At 40.7% G+C, this 26,963-nt stretch overlaps 1 protein-coding gene across 11 annotated transcripts in view; it reads left to right on the forward strand.

The window, feature by feature from the left end:
• Positions 1-26,963, forward strand: part of ZMIZ1 (zinc finger MIZ-type containing 1) — a 324,722-nt gene that overhangs the window by 94,122 nt on the left and 203,637 nt on the right. For 10 of the 11 annotated variants that reach the window (XM_052676783.1, XM_052676785.1, XM_052676786.1 and 7 more), the window contains exon 3: positions 12,570-12,652. The exons of the other annotated variant lie outside the window; for it this stretch is intronic. The gene's annotated coding sequence lies outside the window, so the exon portion shown is untranslated. The remainder of the gene's footprint in view (positions 1-12,569; positions 12,653-26,963) is intronic. 11 annotated transcript variants of the gene reach the window in all.

Here is a 26,963-nt window from a genome sequence, read left to right on the forward strand (position 1 = left end):
ATAGCACAGTGGCAACAGGGATAGTTAATGGATTTCTTGACTAAAACCATCTTAACACAGTAAGTCCAGGGAATCCCATGGAAGGAGGAGTTTGTAGGGACTGGTCTAGGAAAAAGGATGTGGTTTAGTTCTTCACAGGGTCAGAGGAAATCTAAGAAGAAGTTGAAGTGGTGAGGACTTTGATGATAAGGAAATAATATAACGGATCTTAAATCCAGTAGGATTCAGGAAAAAGGAGAAGAAAGTCTTAAGAGAGAGAGGAGTATGCTCAGTGCAGTGCGTAGCACTGAAAAAGGCAGGTGCTAGGGGATCGTGCTACCAAAAAGCAAGCACTAATGCTTCCCGGCATAGACACAGGAGGAGCAAGACCACCTGCTGCTCGAGGGCTGGGGCCCTCCTCCCCTTCTCCTTTCTCTCTAAACACTCAGGCAGTAGGGTTACGTGGTGGCTCCTCCCAGTACTGATTTTAGCTGCCGCGAGGCAGGAGGTGCAGGCTTTACAGCCACAACCTACTAGGTGTCCTAAATAAAATAAAATGTAATAAACTGAGTTTAAAACGTTTTGTTCAGCATAATAAGCAACTCATCACGGGATTACAGAAGGGCTTGAGTTGGGTGGTAAAGTATATTCTGTGTCATGCGCATGGGAGCTGTGGGCTGCTGTGCTGTGTGTTTATGCCAGTAGCTCTGCAGCAGGGTGGAAGCAAGCACCAGGGGTTGGCAGGCATGGCAGCCAGCATGTCTCAGTGCGGCTGGTACAAAGAGCCCTTGTGCAGGCTGAAAGGAGGTGAGATTATAAATGTGAAACTGTTAAAACCATCCTTCGCCTTGGAGCTTAAAGAAATCCAATTTCTTTTTAAAAATAGATTTGATACATAGTTTTCCTGCTTTAGCACAACCTGATGTATATAGGATCTTGTAGAGGGGCTGGGGTTTGAATCCACGAGTAAGGCAGATCACTGGCACATCCAGGACCGTGAACGTGTGTGCCAGGTTATTCTTAGCATGAGCAGAGCCCAATCAAGAGGCTTCTGGTTTGGGTGCTGCTCTGTTCTGTTTTGTACTAATGCTGAACGTAGTGTTAGAGGAAAATACAGCACAGTTTGCTCACAACGTGCAGGGTAAAATTAAAGATCAAATTAATAACTCATTTTTCAGATATGGACTTGAACCCCGTTGCACAGCAATACCACATGGGGAGCCTTCTCTATCCTTCTATCCTTTATGTTGACATTAATGTTAATTAGTTACTTGAAGCAACTCAAAAGTATTGATGAAGGCCCCCAAAACCAATGTGCTTTTGTAAAATTGGTTTCCTGCTTGAGGAGATATTTCTTTGGTAATTGACACAAAACAGCTTCTGAAAGAGAGGCAGAAGAAAGCTGGTGGTATGATTAATTCACCATGTTCTGTGTTTATTTCATGTTTATAGTGAAAAGACTATAAATACAGAGCCAGATGTTCCTTCTGTGTCCTCAGCTGAAGATTTGGCCTAAATAATACATTAAGGTGCTATCTTTTATGTTCTCTTCAACTAGAGATCTTAACATAAAAGCGTTAGAATTATAAAACCTTCCTCTTGTTTTCATTTGCAGTCGATAAAACAGTAGAACATTACTGACAATCCTCATACTGTTGTAAGATAATATATATATATATATATATATACATGCAAATGCTGCAGTCTGTGCATTGCAATATAGGAAAAATAGTTACTCATTTGTAAGCCTATTCTCTCAAATGCTTACTAATTACAGATAATAGTGACTCATCTAATGTTCAAAATCACATGAAAGGTTTGTTGTTGTTTTTTCTCCCTTCTGTTGGTCCATATAACTTAAAGATAAGAAAATTGCATCACATTAGCAGTGGTGCCCGTTAACATTTGCTCTTTGAAGGGGTAAGTGTTTACATGATGCCAAGGTAGTGGTTTTAGTGGGATCTCCCAAATAGCACAGTAGCTTGCTACTCCAGATAATTTCAAACAGATAATGTTATTTTCTGTCTTACGGGACAGCAATTCTCCTGGTTTCTCTGTTTCTCTGATTTGCCTTTTCGTGTAGTATTACAAAAGGTCTGGTGGTTTCTGTATAATGTACTGCTAGAGGTTTTAAAAAAGATGCCTGTTTATGGTCCTGCCATCTGCAGGAGCAGCAGCATGTCATAAAGTTGCTGTATTGATCTGTCACTGGTGCTGTCTTGTCTGCCAAATGAAAAATGGCTTAAACTCATAACCTGGGCCAGCAGTTTTCTTATTGTAAGCCAGACAAAAATGCTATTGATCTTCTTTGCTGAAGTGTTCTTTTCACAGCTTGCCAGCATCAACACACTGTTGTCCTTACTCAGGGCTAATTAGCTAATAATTTAATGCAACTGAGACAGCAGTCTCTGTTCAGTTTAGTAGTGAGGGAATATGCTGTAACTTCAAAAGTATGAGGGACCTTTTAAGGCTCGGTCATGACTGCAGTTCTTGTCTCAACTTTTACTTTCTCGCTTTTAGTTTGATTTCCTCAGCACTAAAGAATAATGGTCTGCTTAGATTCTCTGAGATGTGCTGTCAGTTTTGGATTTATAGCAAAGCGTAACCTAGTTGGGTTCTCAGTATCTCTAATCTTATATGGGGCTCTTGGTTATTCAGTAGCACTTGAGCTTTATGTTCATTTCTGGAGTGAAATCACATGTGATTAACTGAACTCTATGGTTGGCAAGCTGTAGAACAGGCAGGTTCTGTCAAACGGGTGGGGAAAGGAAAGACCAACCAAACCACTGCTAAATTGTTCTAAATCGCAGTTCATATGGGTGATACTACTTCTTAGGGAATATGTTTTCCTAATCCTTGTCCTGCTGTAGAAGCCAGGAGGTTTCAATGAACTTCAGCTTGGAAGCAATTACTTACAAATTTGGAAAATTCACAGAAGTTTTCCACAAGTTTTTTTGATCTTTGTAATTCAAATATTCAGATAATTACGTATGTGAAAGGTGATCACTTGCCTGCAGTCCCTGCATGCATTTAAGAAGCAATTGGTACAACATCAGATGTCATCTTGTTAATTCAATCCATGTTTAATTTTGCGGGTTCTTCTCCTGGCTTGTCTCCTGCTGCTTTTGTGATGGTCAAAGATACAGCTTATACTTTGTTTCTTTTAGAATAAATGGTAATACAAGCTTTTGAGGTATTAACATGGCAGATATCATCTAATAATTTTTAGCTGTTACTTTTTTTTTTTTTTAAGTTCTTGATTGAAGGTACTAATTTCTTCCTCCATCCAGTGGAGGCTGTGTCTTAGTTCATATTTCAGCATTACATGTGATTCAGGTTATGTCTTTGTTTCACATTATTGAGTGCAGTTGAGGCAGAAAAATACAGACAATCCTTTAGGGAAGTTATTCTTCACATTTCATGCATTAATTTCACTGAAGATTGAGTGTGAGTTTTATATATGTAAGTGGAGTTTAATCTATGGGGATGTTTAAAATTTGCCTGAAATAAGGGAAATTTTAATCTCTAAAAGTATCCCCAACGTGCAATTAACTGTTCTAATTTGATGACTCAACAGATGCTTTTGTAAACTGGAATACATATGTCAGATATCAGCACTGATATGCTACTATATGTACTTGAAAATGACTGCCCAGACCATATTGGAATAAAGATAATATAGGTGGCAATGTTGTCCTTTGCTCTGTTAGTCCTTTGATAACAGTGCTCTATTCCTTGGCACCCTGCACAGGTTGCTGCAGGCACATGAATTGTCCAACTCTTCTTTCATGTTTTGGCATACTTGTTCAGGCTTTTCTGTATCTTCTTGTCTCCTTTTCAACGCACAGAGGCTGTTGAGTAATATTTTTCATAAAACAGTAGAAGTAAAAGTTTTTCTAAGACTTTCTGAAGATTCCCAGTAGCCAGTTCAACTTAGTTTAGATTGTTCTCCATCTGTCTACTAAAGAAAGAACATACATTAGTAGTCCACACATGAGCAGCTTATTAGTTCATTTGCTATATGCAGTACAGCAATTTCAGACTGATCTAAAATATTCATTCACAATTACTGGTGCAGCACAGTTCAAAGCGTTTCAGATCTGTGGGTTTGACAGAGAATTTAAGGAAAATAGCTGCAAATTGATTCTGAATGTAATTAATGAAACATTTCATTCTTAGGTAAATATTAAATGCTCGGGTGTTTTTCCTTTTTTTTTTTTTTTTTTTTTTTTTTTTTTTTTATCTTTCCTGTTACTGAGTTCTCCTGTTGCTGGCCTCAATTATGTGTTTGTTTTATGGGATGTTGGGTGGGCTGGCACAGGGGCAGGTTCTCTCAGAGGGAGGAATTACTGTGAGTCACTGGCTCCACTGGCAGCTGCTTTCCCCAGCACATCCCTCCCACCCCAGGACATCTCTGGGACCTTGCCAGCTGCTTTCTTAAAAATGTGCTTTGCTGGGCTACACACTGGTGCCAAGGTAAAGCTCAGGTATGGCCAGAGCTCCCCTTAGTGCCCTCAGAGGGTCTAGGTGGGTGTTTGGGGAGCCATGTCTCAGGGCTGCAAGCAGGGTTTGCTGGGGTCCATCTGCTGAGGTACATGCCTTGCCACCTTTGTGCCTGTTCATAGCAGGGCAGGTGCTGTTGGCTTTACAATGAGTTAAAGGCTTCTAGCATGCTGGAGAAAGGGGCCTTTTGAGGACAAGAAAGAAGAAAGTGGATGTTTATGGGACTGTAAGCAGTGAGGTCACTGAGGAAGGGCTGGGTGTTTGTTTAGGGTCTCTCTCCTTTTTTTGAAGTGTCAAGGAAAATTCATCTGAGTTTTACAAATGCCATCAGTGGAAGAGTTTAAGAACAGCCTGCAGTAGAACTTGGCAGATCCCGAGGCAAACTTCAGCTTGTTGTGCAATGACTGTCTTTCCAGCTCAGATGTCCGCGCAGAGCACAAATTGTGCAAGGCGTTCTGCTCCCTGGCTGCCTCCCTGCACTGCTGCTGGCCTGGGGCCTCCACGCTGGCAGCCTGGTGGAGCCTGGCATGGAGCAGGCCCTGGATGCAACCCCAGAGTCCTCCCTGAGGAGCAAGAAACCCAGATCCAGGGCTACCAGTTCAGGAGCACTTGTATAAGAAGAGGTGAGCAAGGAGCCTGCTGCCGCCCAGCTGCTGCAGCAGGCAGTCAGGAGGCTGGGGACCGGCGCCACGAATCCCAACATGTGGCTCTTGCTCTTGGCCTCGTCTCCATAATTATTCCTTTTGGTGCTTCCATTTCAATAACTTCAGGCTGCATGAACGGCTTGGCGCTCTGTCAATGCATGCTTGCCAGTATCATCTTCAGGTTACAGTCTTGCAGCTTTCTTCTGTTCTCTTCTGTAGGACAGCAAAGCCCTTTGTGTAGGCACAGGTGGTGATGCCCACTGTGCCATGGTGCTCCACCTGGGGATGTGTGTGTGTACAGTATTTAATGTCACAGAAACAAGTGTCTAGGGTACCGCAGTGCTCAGTGAACTGGTGTTGAGGATGCCAACAAAAAGGACTTGACACTGGGATAGATTTGACCCTGTATGCATTAAAGAGAGACGTGTTTTTCCACCTCTCAGGAACAGTGGCCAAAAGCAGTGAAATTAGTGTTCATAATACAGATTTTTATTAATGATATGACTAGCAGTAAATTAGAATGTCAAAATTCCTTTTTATTTTATCCTTCAATAAGTATATACTTAAAATAGCTTAAATTGTATCACTTGGAGCACCTTCTGTTCAAATACCTGTTTGCTAGTAAGGTCTGTTCTTATTTAACTAGAATTGGAGAAATACCCTTTTTGTCTTTACTCCCATGAATGTTCAGTGCTGGGAATAGAAATGTGTGTATTGATCAAGCTCAAAAGGATGGGGTGGTATTAATATAAGACCATATATAATATATAAATACCTGCCACTGATATCACATAGCTAACCTTTGCGCTTTATTTCAAGCAGATGAATGTGGGACAAGGAGGTGTTATAGATTTGTTCTTTGAATACTTCTATAAGAGTTCCCATACTCTCTTCTTTGGTTGTAAAGATAAGTGCACCTGATTTTTAACTTCATCAGTTTTTAAGAAGTGAAACAAGGATGCAGGGGTTTTACTTTCTGTGAGGGAGATCAGAACTCTCCTTTGTCATTGTTATTTGGGAAAGTGAACTAAGGAAAATTTTTGGTATTTCAGGTATGTTCTACAAAAGGGTTTTAGTAAATAAAGGATTCAGTTCAAAACTAACTGGCAGAAGTAGGGGGTTTCCAGATGGAAAAAAAAAGTGCTTTTTTAGCTAAGAAGGAAATTTTGAAGAGTTTTTCATTATAAAAACTGGGCACGAAGTTCTAAAAGGGTTCTACTTTTGTGGTTTTATATTTGTGGGCTGTTTGGTTTTTTTGGTTTTCTTTTCAAATCCTCATTTCTCTTTCTTGTGCGCCTTGTCTTGATAGGTGTACTAATGCATATGCAATCCTGTTGTTTCTGTCCTGTTGTGTTAGGGACAAATTATTTCTGACCGAGATGAAACAAAACTTTGTTTATAAGCAAAATGAAAAAAATACTTCCCCAAAGTGTAGCATTTTAAATTTCTTTCACGTCAGTATTTTTCCTTAGTATAGGTTTGTTGTTTTTTTTTCCCATCAGCAAAAATAATGTGCATGCATTACATGCAGCCCTAACCAGTTTGCTCTGCTTTCATGCTTAAGTAGTAATGCCATGAAGATTTAAAGAAATACTCTCCTGCAAATCTAAGACGTTTGTTAGTCTCGATGATGGCTTAATTTTTAGTATTCCATGGTGGTTTATATCTTGACATTTCTTACGACCTACAATTAAAATGACTTTAGTGAAGTCTCAACCTATATCCAGATTGCTGAGCGTGGTTGACTGTCTCCAGGGAAAGAACTGCTTGCTAAATCAATTTGTTCTTTTCTCAAAACAGATTAAATGTGTTTTACCAGTTTAAATTAAAAAATAAATAACCACAAATGACCTAATGTTACACTTAAAATGAAAAGCACATTCTGCCCACTCTGAGGGGCAGCATTTGGGTGCCAAGTTTGCACTGACAGTATTCCACCCGAGATAAGTGAATGGTTAAAAACAAGCATGTCTAATCCTGTCTCACTGCTCTGTTAGTCTTGTTTGAGCGTTAAGTTGATGGCACACCACTTGGGTGGGTGCTGGCTGCTGGATGTGGCAATAATCTCTTTTGTAGAACCTGAGCTGTGCTGCTGCCCTGCCTCCTCCTGCTGGGTAGCTCGCACACCGCTGCCTTCTCAGGCGAGCCTTCTCGCAGCCCTCCTTCAGCAGGGCAAGCTGCAGAACTCGCTTGTGACTCACCTGCACCAGCAGTCCATGCTTCAAGGATGATTTCCTAGGCTCCTCCTGCCTGCAGTTTACTTTTGTATCCAGCATGCAGTGCAAGTACAGGGAACCGGCAGCACCTGGTGCTGCGTGAAGCTGCAGAGAATGCAGGCAGCTGCACATAGAGAGTCTGCAGCACTGGTGGTGCCAGGAGTAGCCTTTGTTCCTTCAAACCACTTCCATGGCCATGCTCGAGCGGGTTATTGTTTGAGGCTGTGTAAGTACAATAGGGTCTAAGGGAAAGGGAAGGGCATTTTTTTCTAAAGTAGAGCAAAATAAACTATGGAAATTAGTGGCAATGGCCTCTAATAATGGGATTTTACAAGAGATGTCCAACCTCTAGAACAATGGCTCAGCGTAAGCCAAGGTTAATAGTGCTCATTGTCTTCCGCCTGTGAGCCGGCAGCTCAGCTCTCCCTTAGCAGCACAGGCAGCCCATGTGCCACTGCCTGCTGCAGGCTGGGTTGGCACTGCTATTGGGATGGGTGCTTGTAAAGCCAAGATTGTGCTGGGCACCTGGCCTGGATTTCGTGTACTTTGCCATAGGAGCAGCCCAGCTGGGCAGGCAGCAGCAGGCACAGCATGTCTTCCTCCATGCTCCTTGGCAGCAGGGGGTGTGGGGATCTGCTGTGGTGCTGAGCTATTGACCTCAGGTGTATCGGGGCTGTTCTGAGCTCACCTGCAGCGTGGGAAAGGGAACCGGCTTGGGAAAGGTATTCTTGCAACAACGGGATGGTGGTGGAGTAAGCTGGGAAAGGCAAAGGGTTTTTTTCTTTTGCTGTTGTAAACTGAAGGTCATGATATTGTTTAGTGCTGCCATTAGGTCTTATGTGTGGAGAGTGATACAGCTCTGAAACTCCCTGTGCCTCTAAGTGAGGAAATAAAAGCTTGTGGCTGCCTACATCTGAGAAGAGAAGCGCTCGAGTAGTCCTTTATTTTTCAAATAGTGCCTAGTGCAACTTTGACATTGATTTCTGTTTAAAATGAATCATTTAACAGAAATAAAAGAGATATTTAAGCAACAAACTAGTAAGCAAGAAAAAAAAATAGGAAAAGATAATCAGGGAAGTGGAGAATGAGTGAATGAACCTTTTGCTTTTACTCTTGTGAAAAATAGGGAAAAAAGCAAGCAAAAGCTGACGCTTTCATTGCTGTTCTACTCTACTCCACTCTACCTAGTAAGGTGAGCTGGAAAAGCCTGCCTGCAGGAAGAGGATGATGTGTGCAACAGCACGAACTTGGCTATGTCACAGTCTGGGCAGAGTTAACCACAGCAAGCCTGTGGCCTGCCCTGCAGGATGTCCATGTTTGATTTCCTAGGGAGATCAAGCCTAGAGGTGTAGACAAAGTTGGCAATTGTTAGAGGGACTACAGCTTATCCCTGACATCCCAACATTCCCTCCCCACAGGGTTATTTCGTCTCATCTCTGATCTTCCTCACTCCATCCCTGCCCTGTAGAGGAACACATCAACCTTAGCAGGGCAAAGTGCTCTGTGCTTACATTTCTGCAATGCTCTGAGCCTAGCCTCTCTCTTGCCCTCTTTTTCTCCAAGCAAACACCTACTTAGCCTTGCATGCTTTAGCAGCACTTCATGCTTCTTGATACAAAATTAACAGACTTTAGGGCAGAAGACCATCAGCCATATTATTACAGTGTTGAATTTGAGTTGCTTCAGAATTTACAAAAAAAACCACCCAAGTTTATAAAAACTACTGAGCTGATCGAGGGCTGTGCTAAGTGATGAGGACAGCATGTCATATTTAAACACTGTCTAGAAAGTTGCATATTTCCCATGCAGCAGGAGTATTCTTGCTGTTGTAGAAAATGCAGCACACTGTGCTGTTCGCTTCTGACCCACTTTCAGCCTCAGGGTGCATGAGAGCTGGAATTGCGCTGTAAAGTTCACTGCTGTTTTGCAGGAATTCTGAGTTGAACATGCTGCCGTTAAATGAGAATAATACTAGAACTTGGAAATAACTTATGAAAATACCCATTTTTTTTTTTTTTTAGGAAAAAAACCCAAGTGCACCTGCCTCATGCATTTCCATAGTAAGATTGCACCGTACACTTAATTACCTGTCTTGACAGTATTTTTGTTTTCCAAGAATTTCTGCACGTGTTTTGCTTGCTATCTCTTCTTTTTTATTTGGGTACACAGAGGTCAAGTAGCTTTCTGTGTATGGAATCTGAAGGTTTTACTCTTGATCACCCTTAGAATTGTGGTCCCCTTGCTGGTAGTTGAGCCCTACACAGGCTGAGTAATGAGGTATACAGTGCATCCCTGGAGCCCTCTGGCTGTCTCCAGCGACAGGGCTGAGGAGGACACAGGTTCTGGAAAGAAGTTTGTGGCATCCCCTCTTCGAGTCTTTGGGGCACACATTATCAGCTCTACAGCTTTAGTAATTTCACTTTGGAAGCCTGGAAATAGCACCTTTAAAACAAAAAGCAAATAACAACAAAATAAAAACAGAAGATCCCTGAAAGCTGTGGTTTTCATGTGAAGATGAGACTTTTGATAGCTATCTGTTTGAAAAGGTCCTGTTACCGCAGGAGGCACGATCAAATTGGCAGAGCTGGCGGCTCTGCCGTGCTGCCCCTCCCTCCTACTCCTGGCCTCAGCAGCCTATGCTGCCCATGCTGCTTGTCTCTTTTGCTGTATTGATTTTTACACTGTAATCTACTCAGAGCAAGGGTTTTGTCTATTACGCATTTGTAACACACCACACGTGCATTACTACAGAAAGAATGTAATACAAAGTGCCTGGGATTTCAAACATTCAGTGTTTCATAGCCAAAATTTGGCCAAGAAAAAATCCTTCTGTTTTTGTGCTCCCTCTACTGGATCCGTACACGCAGGAATTATTGACTGTCCCTAGAGCCATGGGCTTCCCTCTTCTCTTCCAGAACCCTCAGCTAACAGTTTTGCCACCTGGCACCTCCGGATGCTTGCACAAAGTGCTTGGTTCTTCCCTGAGCATACTCATGTGGCTGCTTCACAGGACGTAGACTAGGCATCGGTCAGAAAGGAGAAAAACATGCTGTGAGGCTGTGGCTTTAAGCCAAGAAAGGTTGTGATGTTGGTTTTAGGGTGCTTTCAGTGAACTGCTATTCTGCTGCTCTTTTATTCTCATAGACACCTTCTCCAAAACTATGCCAGTGTGACTGGTTTGCGGATTTTCCCAGAAATAGGATGAGAGAGCTAATCGGACTTTAAAAAAAACTGTTCTGTTGTAGAGTCTGGATCTGGTTCTGAGCAAGTCTTTGCCTGGTGTGGTGGCAGGGCTTGGCCCAGCCCAGCCTCTGAGCAGGTTGTGAGGCGAAAGCACGGAGCAGATGCTGATGAGGACTGTGCCAGTGTCCTTGGAAGAAGTTTGGACCTGATTTGCAGAAAGGGTGGGTGGTCTGTAATGTGAATTCACTGAAATGTTAATGGGATTGCCCTTTTCAGAGGTGCTTTATAAAATAGAGTAGGAGTTGTGGTGCCAGTTTTACAGATGGACAAACTAAAACACAAAGGAGTGGAGTGAAGGGTTGGCTCCTTATTTCATGACAGTGTGGTTTGAGCTGGTTTAAGCAGACTCTGTTTGACCCTCTGCCATCACAGCTGATCACTTCTGCCCTCGTGCCCATTCCCTGTGTTGTGTTGGCACAGCTGTTTATGAGACAAATGCGAGAGGAAATGAGCTCCTCGTCCAGCTAGCCATGCAGCTGCACAAATGCAGGCTTGGAAGTGAGCGCCCAGGAGGGAGAATTGTGAGGCAGAGCTGAAGCTGCCAAGTAAATGCTGCAGCCCAGTGTCTGAGTCCTGTCCTGTAGCACCAGCAGAGCCAAGGATGGAATCTGACTGCTGGGATAGGCAGAACGGAAGTTTATCCTTTGAAGAAAGCAAACTTAAAAGTTAGATTAAATAATTAATTTTGACTTAATTAAGAACTTAGTCTGTATTAGCAGAGAAAGTCATGTTAACACATATTAAACCTGAATCCTTTAGTGTGTTTCCCCCGGCTTGTGTAATCAGAACAAAAGCACTAGGGAAAATTCTGGATGAGGATAAATGTGTTTCAGGGGAAAACATTCACAGTTCAGTGAGGCCTTAAAAGCCAATCATTCACTCAGGGTGTCTGTCAATATGTAACTTCCCTAAAATTGCCGTTTGCTGTGGGACAAGAAGAACAGCAAAGTTCCCAGCTGAAGCAAATTGTCTCTTGGCAGCTCTGTATATACCAGGGATGGAATGGTTGTTTCAAGCATGTTATTCAGATGCTTTTATTCTTTGTATGATATCAGTGAGAAGAGTAAATAAGATTGTGTAACAAACACTAAATGCATGTAACAAGTTGCTTGAAAAACTTGAAGGTTTTCTACTTTTTTTGTGGGGCTGAAGTGTGGCTTTTGCATCACATCAGGTGCTAACAAGGTGGCTGCTTCCACAGCTGGTCATTTTGGGGTTCTAGACTGACCACAAGTTGTACATTATTTTCTTCCATCAGCCTTGCTTCTTCCTCTTGGATGAAATATTATTTTGCATAGAAGTTGCTTGGAATTTTGTCAAAAGAGAAGCAAAATGTTCTCATTCTGTTCCTTTCTTCAATATGTGCTGAGTTTTAGAGTCTTAACAGCATACGCCTGGAAAGACACCTTGTCTGACTGCTGAAACAGCATGTAACAAAATACGCAGTGCCCGTAAACATTCTGCTGTCTTCCTTTACAGTATTTCTTTATAATTAAAAAGCATTTCCTAGAAGTCGTAGCGCTGTGCCAGTGTAATCCATAAACTCACTTTGTTTTTCTACAGACAGGATGGTGTTTTTGTGGTATTTTGGCATATCCGCTTAAGCAGAGTTTGGGGGTGTTTATTTTTTTAAATGGCACTTAACTCATAGCAGACAGCGAGTTCCTGTATGAAGAGAATAAAGACGCTTCAGCATGATCTTTGGGTGAAAAAGATGGCCATTTGGCGTGGTAGAATTTTACTACCTCTTCCTCCTCTCGTTTGTACGGACCGTGAAGCCTGTAAGACTTGAAATGATGGAGTGAACTTGCAGAATTTGGGGTAGCTGGAAATCTGGGCTGAGTCTCAGCCCTGGTGCCCTGGGGTTGTTACTGGGCCTCCCAAATGCTCTCCATTTGTCTGAGGTCTGCTCAGTGAGCTTTTTCACATGTTACCATGTCACTCGGGAGAATGGAAGTATGATGTGTCTGTGCTTGTATTGCAGGAAAATGGATCTTGTTATGTGAGGGCACTGAGGAAACCGGCCCCAGATACCGAGAGGAAGAAAGGCCGGTGGGAAATATTCAGGTAGGAAGGCTTTTTGGACCAGCAGATGGTTGAAAGTACTTGTGGGTCTTTGGCCATTTTCCATATGATGCATCATTTCTTATGTCTTAATGGCTGATCTGGTTGCTATCAAAGTTTATTTGTTTTTTTAAGAATCAGGCAATTGATCGCAACAGTGAAACACTGCAAGCAAAGCCCTCAGCATAAACATTCCTTGGGCTATCCCTGGTACAGCTATTGATCGTGATACTGAATACAAACAAATTACTCTTTGCATGAGCCATTCGAGCTATAAAACACAGCAATAATACGTTCTACTTGCTGCCAATAAATGTGCATTTATAATAAACAGAGAAGTCCCTGAGTAGAAACGAACAGTATTTTCAATAGTGTGTTCAATATCTTATGTCCAGCTGTTGCACAGAGCAAAAAAGCAGGTAGTGGATGCTCCGTAATTTTTTTTTTATTATTTTTAAGATATTTTTAAGTATTTTGTAAGCCAGGAGTCTTGTCTTTGCTTTATTTCCAGTATGGATCAGGGTTTCTCAAGTACTTGATCCATGTATTAGTTGTTTTGGGGACCAGCTGCCTTTCCTTTCACTGTCATGTGGCTCATCTCCACTTTTACTCTTAATCACATCCCTGTGGCATTTCCTTGTGTTGGTAAATGCCATTAAAGTAACTTTCACATATTTGTGGTTGTTTTGAAAGCAGCTGAAATGGGGGGGAGGAGTCAGTACCCTTGTGACCACCACCACCACCACCAAGGATGCCTGGATGATAACTGAATCCGTTTCCAAAAGGATAAAGCTAATGATCATCAGAGCATAGATATTTTTTTTAATCTGCTGTACCATGCTCTTATAATCCTCCTCCCCTTCATCCATATTTTCAGCACTGCGCTTTGATGAGCTACAGACAGTTGACCCGAAGGCATTTCTTGATGAACGTTTCTATCTGCTCTCAGCCTTGAAAAACTCAACCTTTTCAAGAGCTGCATGGGAGAAAAATGTGTAAGACTAATATTTATAGGCTGAAAGAGAGGGGAGAGGAAGAATAAAGTGTAAAACTTGCTTCCAGCAGAAATGCCATCTCTCTTTTACCTCTGATAATTAGGAGCGTTTCTGACATGGCTACTAAAGCAAGTTAGTGGTGTGTGCTTGCCATTTGCTGTGCTTTTGTGCTGCAGAATTGTTTTCGTTTTTGTACAGCACTGCTTTGTTCTATTTTGTTTTAAGACAAAACACAAATTTCAGCTGATACCCAACTATTACATTATGATTCATCCTTACTCCTACATCTTAAATGGGTACTTCCAAGTACTTGAATTATTGTAAAAATGGAAGGTTTTTATTCAGGCTCACATTTTAAGTATTTTTTGGTAACATTCAGTACAGCTCATATGCATAAATCCTTTCATCAATAGCTCTAACTAAAATCGTAATGGAAGATTAGAAGGGGGAGAGTTTTTAACTGTGCTGTATTTTTCAATAGGCAAATATCTTGGCTGTATTGAGAAATACAGGAGCACTGATTGTAACACAAGATGTAGATGACATTGCAAATGTTTTTAATGGTTCCTTAAAGAGCGTAGTGTATTTTGTACCTGGTGAATATAAGTTTAAATCTTTGATCTTTTACTATAAAAATAACACACGCAGTCATAGAAATGCAGCAAATCATTAAAAGATTTAAAAAAAAAAAAAAAAAAAGGAAAGAAATAAACCCCATACTTTTTGAACAGGGTGCTTGAAAATCTACTGAAGATTTCCCTGCACTTGAAGGTTTAAAAAGTAAAAATAAAACTCACTGTTTTATTCCATGAAGATACTTGGGATCGAAGTTCCTTGCTGTGCTGTGGGGTCACGTGGTGCACTGCTGTAGAGCTGGAATGTTTGCCATGGTATTTCCGGAGCCTTCATAAACACACAGAAAGAACAGGGTTTTTAGGAGGATTTTTTTCTTTCTAATTCTTTTTTTTCCTCTTTTTAATTTTTATTATCAGCTTAAATGCCTTGCAATTTAGATGTGGGATTTTTAGGATTTCAGAAATTTTTATGTGACCATTTTAATAATTCCATTTATTAATTTCCTATTAAATAATAACTGATTTCTACAGGAATATGTTAAGATACCTGGTGCCTTTTTTTTTTTTTTTTTTTTTTTTTTTTTTTTAAACTAATTGCTGTGTTTATTTCTTCCGTAGCATAATTCCTGGCAACTAAAATATTAAGCCTAACTCTGCTATTTAGATAGTCTTAATGGTTTACTTTTGGCATGTGTCACTGTGAGTGGCATTCTGTAATCTGACTTGATAGCTGTCAGCTTGCAAACTGGAGTAATGCAAACAAAAGATGATCACTCAAATGAGGTTACAGTGAAGAGCCATTTCTTAAGTCCTGCTGCTGCACTGTAGAATTCCCAAGTCAAATTAGAAAAGCAGTGAATTAGTTGTGGTTCCTGGGATGTGAGGGTTAAGATTATGCAAACCTGTTCTTTCTAATTGTAGGAATAGCGCAGGCTCCTTTTGAGACTTTGCAAACACAGCTCAAGCTGGAATGGATTGTGAAAAGCTCTATAGTAGCCTGTAATATTATGAGTATGTCAAGTCTCAGAGACAAAGTGTGCTGAAGTAGACCCTGTGCTATCTGCTGCACCCCTGAGCTGGAAGAGATGTACCTTCCTTCTCCTGCCTTCCTCCTTCCAGATGAGCTGAACTGCTTCTGGAACAAAGGCAGTGAACAGATCTGTTTTAAATGCAGTCCTGCAAAAGTGGGGAGGAAGAGAGGCTGAGTGGAGCATTTTTAGCTTCACCAACTAAATTCCCTGCACAAAGCCGTAATAAGGGAGGAGTAGGGGAGAGGGCAATGTGAGGGAGTTGATAAAAAGTGGCCAGAGGCAAGAGCTGCTTCTTGCAGCTGTGCCACTGAGAAAAATGGTCACAGCAGTGTGGCTGGGTGTTGTGTGTGCCACTTTGGTGTATGAGTAGTGGACATTGTGTATCAGTGTGAGTTGGGTAATTGTATCAGATTGCACACAGGTTATCACAGAGTTTTTCCTTAAACCAGGTCTCAGTAAGATTTGGTTTTCCCCAAATTCCACCCCTGAACTTGTGTAGTAACAAGCAGCCTGCATAGGTCAGGAGAGGAGGAAGAGCCTGGGTTCTGCATGGCACCAGGCCTTCCTTGCCCCTTCCTCCTGTCCTCTATCAAACATTTTGCAGCTGATCTTTATTGTGACTGATTATTTAATGATATTATCATGGTGTGGAACCGTAGCATCATTTTTCTTACTAGAATAAGATTTGTGTTCTGTTTGGGTGAAATGTGCCATGGCTGGCTGCCACCGGTGCCATACTGTCTGACTCCTGTTGCTATCTCTGCATATCTGTGGGGGCAGTAGGGAAGCAACACACAAATGTTGTCAACAGCAGTAAGAAAAAAAAAAAAAAAGTGAATTGAATAGCTGGAAAGGGGTTTGGGTAGGAAGAAGAAACAATAAGGAAAGATGCACTAGGAAATAAGGCTGGTGGTGTGAGGATGAGAAATTCCTCCCCCCGCAACAGTTTTGTTGACTAATAAAAGAAAAGATGGATGTTTTCCCTTCTAAAAAGTGGGAGAACTGGTGATAACTTTGGAAGTGCTCTGTGCTGTAAAGGTTGGCATATTGTGTGCAACAGTCACCCTCTGGGCTGCTGATGTGGAATTGCCTCTGCACTTTTGCTGCTTCTAATCGTGAAGGCTGGGCTGAGGCCTTGGCATCTGAGGGCAGCAGCTGAGCCCTTCAGGTCACCTCTGCTTTCCCAGTGCTCCTGGGAAAGGCACCCATGCCTCCTGTCATGTCTATAGAGGGGAGGGGAGTGCACTTTTTCCTTTAGCATATACTGCTAGAAAGAAACCATTTGAATGCTGTGACATAAGAACCATATCATGGTCATTGGCCAAGTCCTCTGCATTGATGCAGTCGTGGAGGCCTTACCAGTTATTCTAGTGAGTGAGAGGGAATGGCGTGGAGCTAAGCACCCCGAAGGTATGGGATCCATCTTTATGAGGTAAAAAGCACTGTTTCAACAGTTGACATCACTTATGAATTTTAGAGGACTTGTATATATCTTCTTTAAAAGAAAGCCATGATTCAAAGGCACACTGTGTTTAAGCACTTTCTGCCTGTATATGGAAAAAAAGCATTTTTTCCATATGAACAAGCAGAAATGAGGAGAAATACCCCAAAAATCTCATTAAGTGTAACAGAGCAAAATGCTGCTGCCTTTCTGCTTTCCCCCCTATATTGTCCCTAGTGCTGTGCTTGTCAGAGAAGCTCTACACTACCTTAGCAAACCTCAGGTAAAAAAGAGGCACAAATACACCTCATGACACAACAGAAACAGCACACAACAGCTTCACTTTTTCGAAGATGTCCAATGTTTTACTTTGTTCCGTAGTGCATCTCACTGATTTGTAAGTTCAGTGCTTTTATCAGAAGCGCAAAATTTTTTTCCAGATAATTATGCAGTGATGATATATGTATATCTTAATAATGTTTTTTTTTCCTCACCGTTTGGCTTTCCCTCTTGCACTGAGGATTTCTCAAGTTTTTACAAGGAAACTTTGTTTAGGCAGGTCAAAGGGAATCAGGTTTGAAACTTATGCTCAAAAAGCACTGCGTTCTTAATTGCCTTTGACAGTGGTTGGGAAAGATGTCACTTCAGTGTAGTGAAAAGCAACCAAAATAAATTATACTTTTAATGAAGAGTTCTCTGTCTGGATGAATTTATACTGACAGAACAGTATTGGTTAAAAAAAACAGAACCTTCACAAGCACATTGCAATTTATCCTGCTTTTTCTCTATTCAAACAATAAGCAATGTACACAGACAGTGTAGATGAACCATTTTGTCTGAGGTACTTCTTTAAGCAGAGGGCTTCTGATTTCTTTTCATTATTATTTTTAATGGATTACATTGCTTTGAAGGAAGACTAAATAAAATCAGTATTCATATATTCTGTTTATCATGTGACTGTACTGGCAATTGCTGTATCCTGTACTAAAACTACTTTATGGTGATATAGACAAGATTCTTATGGCCTTAGAAAGGATGCTAGCTGGCATTCCTGTGTAAACAAATATTTCCGAAAGAAATAGTATGCGGCTCGAATATTTATTTTTGTTCAATACGAAAGTGTTTATAGCTAACTGGCAGTGATATTGCTTCTTTGCCTGCTCTTTTAACCTTGTTCGTCTCCTCAGTGTGTTCTTCCAGCTCCTGGAAATTCTTTTAGGGTGTTCGAGATCCACTGTTTTTGCAGCGAAAAATCTGCATCTTTTCAGTAAAAGCAGGAAGGGGATGGGGGTTAATTTCACTGGTATAGCTTATGTGTATGTTTGTTCTATGCATTACATGTATATGTGTATGCAGAAATTGTGACTCATTTCAGAACTGACTCTGTTAAGTTGGAGATTATGTATTTTATTTATATATATAAATGACTGAGAAATTTTAAAAAGGTAAATTGATGTAGAGCGTTAATTCTGTTGGGAGTTTTAAAATATGTTTGATATTGAAAAGTATTTAAATTCATCTGTCTAATCTTACTGAAGCTAGAAAATACAAGGTACAACCGTTTTTTCACACTTTTTATTAAGCCTTGATGTTTCTGATAATATAGCTTTCTTTTAGAGGCCTTCAAGTGGGAAGAGAGAAATATATTTCCTCCTCAAGACAAAAGAACAATGTGACAGTAATCTTAGCTCTGTTTTTCTTTTGTCTGTAGCTAAGTCCATCTCTTAACCTGGTATGATTAATCTTGCTTGATTTGTTAATGTTTTTAGAAGTTTATGAAAGGATGGGGAAAAGGAAGGAAAAGAATACTTTCAAGCACTATCAGCGATTCTCTTGAATCGTGAAGATAGGTACGACTGAAGTCTGCGTATCGGCATGAATGAGCACCATGTGAAATGCCAGCAGATGTGTAACCCATCCTGAATATTGGGTCAATATATTTAAACTGCTGTACTCAGCTGAGAATGTATCGTTTCTGCTAAAGATCAAACATAGGCTTTTCAAAGACAAGATTTTGAGCTAGCAGACCATGGAAAAAACCTCCATGTAGATTAAGATCTCACAAGTGAGAATGAACCTAATTCGGCTTCAGAATGTAAATAAGCTGAAGAGCCTACTTGCAGCTCCACATGGGGTCACTTCTCACTCATGTTACCTGTTCTATACAGTGGAAAGCTTAAGCAAATGAAAACTAAAATTACTGCTTTGCAAATAAAGTGAGAAGAAGAAAACAGACATGAACAACACCTTTCATAGATACTGAGTGTTTTCCACAGCAGCAGTCTGGTGGCAGAGAGTTAATCAGTATAATTGCATGTTGAGTAAGAAGGTATTTCCTTTTGTTGCCTTTGAATGCAGCACTTCTCTAACAGAATTTTCTCCTCTTGTTTATGTGTTCTCTTGCTGGGTGGGCAGAGTCTCACCAAGTAACTCCTGTCAGCTGGTTTCTGTTTGGTGATTTTTTTTCTTTTTTTTTTTTTTTTTCCTTTCACTGATGATTTTCATTGCTGCCCTTTGGTTTTTGTCTCATTTTGCTCTGAAATCATAACTTTCTCTTAGAAACTAGGGCCACTTGTTACCACTAGCTTATCTCTGTTCCTTTAGTATAAAATGTGATATCAGATGGAGTCGATTTTCTCAGGTCTCAGTTAGATTACAGGTGTCTCTCTGTACACGTTCCTCCTTTGGACTCTCAAACATCCACCAAATGGAGTGTATTCTTCTTTCTTTGGAGATGCTTGTCCACACATAGGGTCCACTTAGCATATATTACATGGTAATTTTTTTTTTCAGTTATTCCCTGGACCTGATATTAAGGTGATGAGCTGGAGGTGGAATGCTCTCAATTCCCGTTACCAGTTTGCAGTCTTACTCTCCCTTGCCCTTGGCATTTCTGGTGCTTGTCTCCTGTACCTCTAACAGTTACATGATGCTTTTTTTCTCCTGCTGCCTCTGACATTCCCACCTGGAGATCCCCACTTTCTCCATCTGCTCTCAGCCTTTGTAGGCCTCAGTAACATTTATCCTGTTAGTTTGCATTCCGAGAATCTTGCAGTTTGTAGAGGGAAACAAATAGGCCTTGCAGTGCAGTGGCGTACCTGAAGAGAGCATGTACCTACATCTTGTCTCGTAAGCAGATGTAAGCTTGGTCTGCTCATCTTCAGCTGGCCACATGCTGTATGGAGCCAAACCAGAAGCCCACATCCATCGTTAGCATTGTGTTGAGCCTGAGCTAATAAGCTCGGTCTCTTGGCAGGATGTGTTAGATCAGGCTTACTGCTGTGCTAATTGTGCTTACACAGCTTCCAGTTTGGAGCTGGCTCATTTACAGCTGGCTTGGATGGTGGCCAAGGAAGCTCGCCTCTGCCTGCAATATGCCATGTAGACATGCACAGATCCAGCACTTGAAAGTGTCTATCAATAGCAGGAAATTATATTTGAAGGGAGGAGAAAATCTCTGGTCTGGGTACATGCGTAAACAAGGCCAATATTAATGAATGAGGAAGTAAGCAACAGTTTTAATAAGGAAAAGGATTAATTATTCCAAATGTAGACTTAAAACCACAAGTTGTTCTCGGCCCCTGTGTTTGGCCCCATCTTGTTTCTCATTTGCCACTTTTACAGTACTTCTTGGGAACACTTCCCAGGCTTAAGGCATTTGGCTGCAGAAGGAGTGAACAGCCTGATGCTCTAGCTGGGAGAGACAAACTAGTCTAACCACAAGGCTAGAAATGGGCCAAGTTTGAGCAAAGAGAGATGATCTTCCTTTGCATTTAGTCCACCCTTTGTTTTTTTCTACCTTTTGCGTACTTCATATGTTAGCGAAAGTGTTTGTGTTTTGGTTATAATGAGGTGTTCATCCTAGCATTAAAGTGCTACAGTTACCAAAATGTATAAAACACTCACTAGTAACGGGAATTGTGTAGTTAAAAAAAATGAAAACCAAAAATAAATTAAAAAAGCAGAGCTGTAAAAAGGCAACATTTATTTATTTACGTTTGGGAAACCAGCGCTTAGCATGGCTTAAAAGCCACATCCTTGGCTGGCACAGATTGGTTTCATCAGTTACCAACAGCTGTGCAGTTTACTTTAGCAGAATGTGACCCCTCAAATACTGTCCTCTGCCTGTGGAGCAGTGTAGTGATAGAGGGGAATGTGTGAGTGCATATGCACTTACACCTTGAGAAAACTGGACTTGTTTCTGCCTTTAATGTGAAATAATACTATTCCTCTTCAGCACATTGCTGTGAGCCACTCTAAGTATTTGAGCCCATTTTTCTCAAATTATTTTCTTGATCACAATTGGCCATGCACCAATGCATTAATTTACTTGGCAGTTTAGAGGCCCACTTCTCCATTTAAGCAACCCTGAGAAGACAGTACCAGCCTTTTACTTGTGGAATTGCTGTTATTAGAACAACCAGGGGAACATATCTCTGCAAAAGCAGAGTTAAATAATAATTTAGCTCCCAGGATTAATTTGAAATTTCAGCAGCATTAAGTAATGTTTTAGTGGCAGCATAATCCTGTGGTAACTCTGCAGACCATGCTGCTAGTGGAAGTGTACCACAGTATTTAAGTGACATTGGAACACCATGGTATTATATTCAGGTCATTAGGGGATGTTTTTCAGGATTTAAGTTATCTGGCAAAATGTCAAGGTCAATTTGTATTATCTGTGTTTCTTTGTATCTCCAAGTATGTATAAATTGGTGTTTTTTTGTTTGTTTATTTAATTACACCTATCTCTGTAGTGTTTCTTCTCTGCCTTAGTCTGCGTCCCTTGTGCACCACTTGCACCATCAACAATACTGAGAGAGTAACTGAAGGTAAGGGGAATAACGGATATGGATGGCTCAGCTGGTTGGTAGTGTAAGTGCAGGAAATACTGTATTTTTTTTCTTTATGAATCAAAGCTGATAGATAAGCATAATACTGAGTGTTTGGCTCTTGTGATCGGTGTCAGCAGGTGTCCAGAATGGCAAAAAATGCTGAGATCAAAGGTGAATGTTTTCCAGAGCATATCCCTAATGCTGACCTTTGAAAAAGGCAGGACTACTCTACTGCAATTGAATGCACCAAGGGAGATGGACACCTGTCTCCGTTTGTGCCCTAGAAACTCTGTCTGAAACCATGTGTGTGGTCCATCATAACTGTTTTGTTACCTCTCTTGAAATGTACTCACCATTCAGACAGATAGACTTCAGACAGAGAAAGACTAGGCTGTGACAAGCATGTGTTCTCAGCAGCTTATTGCTGTCTTGAGAAGAAGTTCCTGCCATTCAGATCTGCCAACTAGATAGCTCAGATGATTATTCCATGAACCATTAGAATCAAACTGAGCTAAGTTAGTTTAAACATGTAAATAGTAGCTTTGGATCATTGCTTCTGCGAGGAACAGATAATCATCACAGAAGTAGCCCAGCTGGCTGGTAAGAAGTAAATTTTTCCATGTGACTCTTCCTTGTCTTTCCTTTGCCAAGTTTTAACTAGAGTTTTTGGGATAATGATGCTTGGAACAAATTAAAGTAATAGTAACAATAAAAAAGGTTCAGTTAAAGCAAGTGAAGATGAAGTGATACCTAACTTGTAATGGTGAAAAATGGCAGTGGTGAGTTGTTGTTAGGTTAGGTGTTGACACTTTTCAACCAGCAGAGTCACAACCATGTGAATAGGGTGTGTGGCTCTGCTTTTTCTGTGCTCAGAATGCTTGGGGGAAAAATAAAGCAGCAACACTTTGCTTACATGAACAGTTTGTTTTCTTCTAGCCTAGAGTACTGGCCAAGTGCCTCCATGGTAATTCCTGTTTTCTTCTTGCTGCACTCCTTGTGATGGGAATTTCTTAGAAACATCCCAGGGGCAAGAGGTGTGTTTGGCTGCTGCATGCCAGTGCTCTAAAGCAGTGCTGAAGGTACTAGAATTGATTTTTACAGGTCTTTCCAAAAATAGCCTTAATACACTGTTACGGATTCTTGCAAGGCCCATTTGTAGAAGAGCAGTGGTTCTGCACCAGGAGAAATTGCCTTGCTTGGCCGATCTGCTGTCAAAGGAGGTTGTGTAGGCAGACCAGCAGGTTAAGCACGGTTATGGACAACAGGTTCATGACCAGATTCCAAAGGAAGCATATGTTCTGTGGAAGCTGGGGAGTAGAAGGGAAATAAAGCACAGATAATGGCTGGGCTTGCAAGCACTCCTTGTCTGTCATCCTGGGAGACAGAATCCCAAGCTAGGTGGATTGCTGGATTAACCCAGCATGGCATGTCTGTGATTCCCACGGCATTCAGGTTTATAACAATGCTTAAATTATTATTCATACTGTATTTAAGTTACATCAAGAAGAGTAGCAGAAGCGTAGGGTAGGTGGTCTTCATTCTTGTACTTACTTATTTTTAAATAGTTAAGCAGTAAACTGTTATGTTTATTATTTGGGGAATTTTAAACAAGCTACTTATCAAAGGATAATGTTTCAGGTAAAAATTTGTGGACAGCTATCTTTCAGCTTTGTTATTGCATTGGTTGCCATTAGTTTTTCGTTTAAGATGGTCAGCAAAAAGTTAGTTCCAGTCCACTATTTCTGGTAGCAAATTAAAGGCACTTGGATTTCAGTTTGGAAAAACGGCCATAAACAAAGAACTCTCCAGAGATTGGGTTTCTGCCAATCTGTGCAGTTATAATTATTCCTATGAGCTGTCATTTTAAAGTAAAAATAGAAAATGTAAAATATTGATTACATATGCAAGTACAAGAAACATACATGTGTGTACTAGCTCTTTAGAACCATGTAGAAAAAATAAATCACTTTTTACCTTATAATTTGGCAGAAAAAGTTATACCCTTGCTGTTGAGGAAATGTATGAACACATGAAGCTTGTGTTTTGTGGAGTAAGTTTTATTCCATCTGCATTGTTAAATAAAGTTAACACCAGAAATCTTCTGGGACTGTTTTTTGCACATAGGAGACATGCGCATGTTGTGATGGTGCAGCAGTGAGCAATACACTTGAATACAGACTGGGAGAGATCTTTGCTGTTCCACCAAATGCATACTCTAAGCCAGGTATTTGCTGTAGGCCCTATGAACAGTGGTATTGTACTTCATGTTACTATGCCATTTGAATTGTCTTGTCAATATTTTTCCTAGTGCTGCAACACCTTTTTCTTTGCACTTATGTTTAGGTAATTCAGAATCTGCTTTTCTGAACCAAAATAATCTCACTGATTTAGTAGTACATAGCAAAACCCTGTTTTCTGTTTGTATGGAACCAGATGATTTTTATGGACCCCTCCAACCTAAGCCATTCTATGATTCTTCCCATGGCATTGCATCCACTGTTAGTTGTTGTTTTGAACCATTGCCAACTACAGTCTTCAGTCAGAAGCTCCTCAAACTGTTCTCTGCCACTGTCGTCTTAAAACAACTGGTCTGGGAGCTATAAAGACAACATAGTTTTTTATGTAATCCACATATCATCTAAGATGGTATGTATATATGTTTTGAGTAATTACATAATAAAGTAATCGTCTAGTAAATGATTGTTCTTCTTAGTAGGGAGCCTCAGTAATATATCAGGCATAAATAGAACTTTCTTTTTCTAAATAGCCATTGTCAAATGGCTTTAAGTATTAGTAGTGTTTATCTCAAAGTGAACTGATTTCAAGTTCATTTTCTGCTTCTTTATAGAATGATTCTTCTTCACTGAGAATGAACTTCAGTGGCGAATTGAAGATATTTCAGAAATAGGGCTTGTTGTGGAGTTTCATTTCAATGCTTAGTCCCTGCCTTAACAGTATCTTGCATGGCTGTAGATGTTAGTCTCAAATTACCCCTTATTAAAGAGCTTGAGTAAGCAATATCTACACTGGTTCCTAACCGCATGACATTATGCACAAAACCAGGGGATTGAACAAACTTGCTCATTTTGTTTCATAAAGATAGTTGGATTTCTGAAAACAGATTAGTGGATTGGAATCAGTTTTGATATTAGTCAATAATATACAACATACAGCATTTAGAGGATTGCCTTCGCCTTCTGTAGCTGATAAGTTCATTTCTTTGCATATAAATACATGCAGAGCCAAGTTTGCAATTGATTTTTTTTTTTTGGCCACACACACACAGAACACATTATCATGTTGAAGCTTCAAGCTAAATACGTGAGCCCAGGTGTCATGTTTCTAATGCCTTTTGCATGAAATGTGAAATAATTGCTCAAGTGTAAGTATGTTTATTTGTGGAAGGCAAAGTACAGACACGTTCTCTGATTTCAAAAATCGTAGGAAAATGCATTGATGTGATGAAGCCACAGGATCTTCAAAACAAACTTTTTGTGCTCTTAAATTTTTAAGTTTTCCATCTTTCAAAATGAGTGGATGGTGGAATATTTTAAATACCTTTGTATGTGTTTATATTTAGCAGGAGTAAAATTACTTACACAGAGCTAACTTACTACTACTAACATCTGCTGAATTCATTTTCATCAAACGTTTCTCTTACGTTTCTGTGCTGTTGAGCAGTGGCCACCTACCGGGATGGGAAGAAACATTCAGGTGTAGCATTTGATTAAATAAGTGAAGCAAGCGAATTGTGGGTAAGTAAAAGTAAACAGCAAGGAGATAAAGGAGGGGAAAGCAAAAAATGCTCTTATGCAAAGAGCAGCAGACAATGGCCACCTCTTTAAGATGGTGCCAAAACCCTAGAAGGATCAAAGGCTTTATTCTTGTTGGAAATACTGAAAGAAGGTCGAGTTCAAAAGTGGTGCTGGGTCAAAAAGGAAGGAGGAGCAGGCTATGGTTCAATCACTGAGACGAGTAACTCCAGATAATGTTTAAGTATCTGAGATGTCATCGAGAGGGCTGCTGCCTAGGAAGAGACCTGCCTAGCTTGTATTTTCACTATAGAGCCACATTAAATCAATACCTGAAATAGGCTGCTCCAGGTGCAGGTTATCATTATACCCTATTTACTGGTCTTTATTGATCCTCTGCTTCCATGTACATAGCACTGGGTCTTTTGAGGCCACATGCCTTGGTTGTCTTGTGGCAGTAAGTCAAGATGTTCTATAAATGCTTCCTAATGAATTATGGGGGAAAAAAAATTATACTCTTCCTTAAATGGTTAAGACTTCTATGAGGATAGTGAAGGCTCCTGTGTAGTTTAACCCTGGAACTTGTGTAATATAAACTTTGTCCTCAAACAAAGCTATAAATTGGCATGAATACTGAATATTCACCGTAGTCCGTGTTGCCACTGTATCACCTTGAAGTCACGGATGAATGTTTTTGTTGTGCGTGGATGCAAGTGACGCCTAGTCCAAACGTATAGAAAACTGAAGTTAAAACAAGTTTTTGTAAGTAATAAAGTTGTTCTGAGGAAAACTTTTTTTCTTTTCAATATATGATTGTATTGGTATCTGTGAATTTTTACACTGTTCCTCTGAACTTTACCAGTTTCCATTTCTCAAGAATAAAGACTGAGTAAAAGTCTGGGTAAATTGCAGGAAATGCATATCCTTGAGGTAAATGTCAGTGTGACAGCTCTTGGGACTATATGTTATGAAAGGATTTTTTCTAAGAACATGAGTAGCTAGAAGACATCTGTTTCCAGCTGTGTCTTGCTGTTTTTTAGAAACACTGGTGGGAGTAAAAGGGTGATTTGGTTTCTGTGCTATTACTTTTGGCTCTTTCAACCGCGCCTGCCAGAAAGAGTGCTGGTGAGGTAGTAACTCTAGTTGGAAGCCATAACTAGCAGCATAACCCAAGGGTCAGTGCTGGATCTCGTACTCATGTACATCATCCTTGATGATCAGGATGATGGGACAAGTTTGCTGAGGATACAGCACTGAGTAGTTGATATGCCAGAGAGCTTTGATGTCATTCAGAGGGACCTGAACAAACTGGGGAACTTTAGTAAAGGGAAAAGTAAAGTCCTGCACCTGCAGAAGTACAGCCTTATGCTGTACTGGAGCCACCTAACTGCAAAGCAGCTTGGAGGGACCAGGAGTTCTAAGTTGACACCAACTTGAACATGTGCCAGTAGTGTGTCCTTTTCCCTGTTACTGTTTATTGCTTCTACAAATTGCTACTGATGTCTTGGGCTGCATAAGCAGTGTTGCTGGCAGAATGAGGGAGATGATTCTTCCTTTCTGCTCTGCCAGTGACGTCACACCTGCAGTGCAGGGTCCCCAGTGCAAGAGAGAGAAGATAGTAGAGAGTCTAGCAAAAAGCTGTGAAGACATCAAAGAGTCTGGAGCACCTCCCCCATGAGGAAAGGCTG

The sequence above is a fragment of the Tympanuchus pallidicinctus genome, unplaced genomic scaffold (genome assembly GCF_026119805.1).
Source record: "Tympanuchus pallidicinctus isolate F22 unplaced genomic scaffold, pur_lepc_1.0 scaffold16, whole genome shotgun sequence".
NCBI lineage: Eukaryota > Metazoa > Chordata > Aves > Galliformes > Phasianidae > Tympanuchus > Tympanuchus pallidicinctus.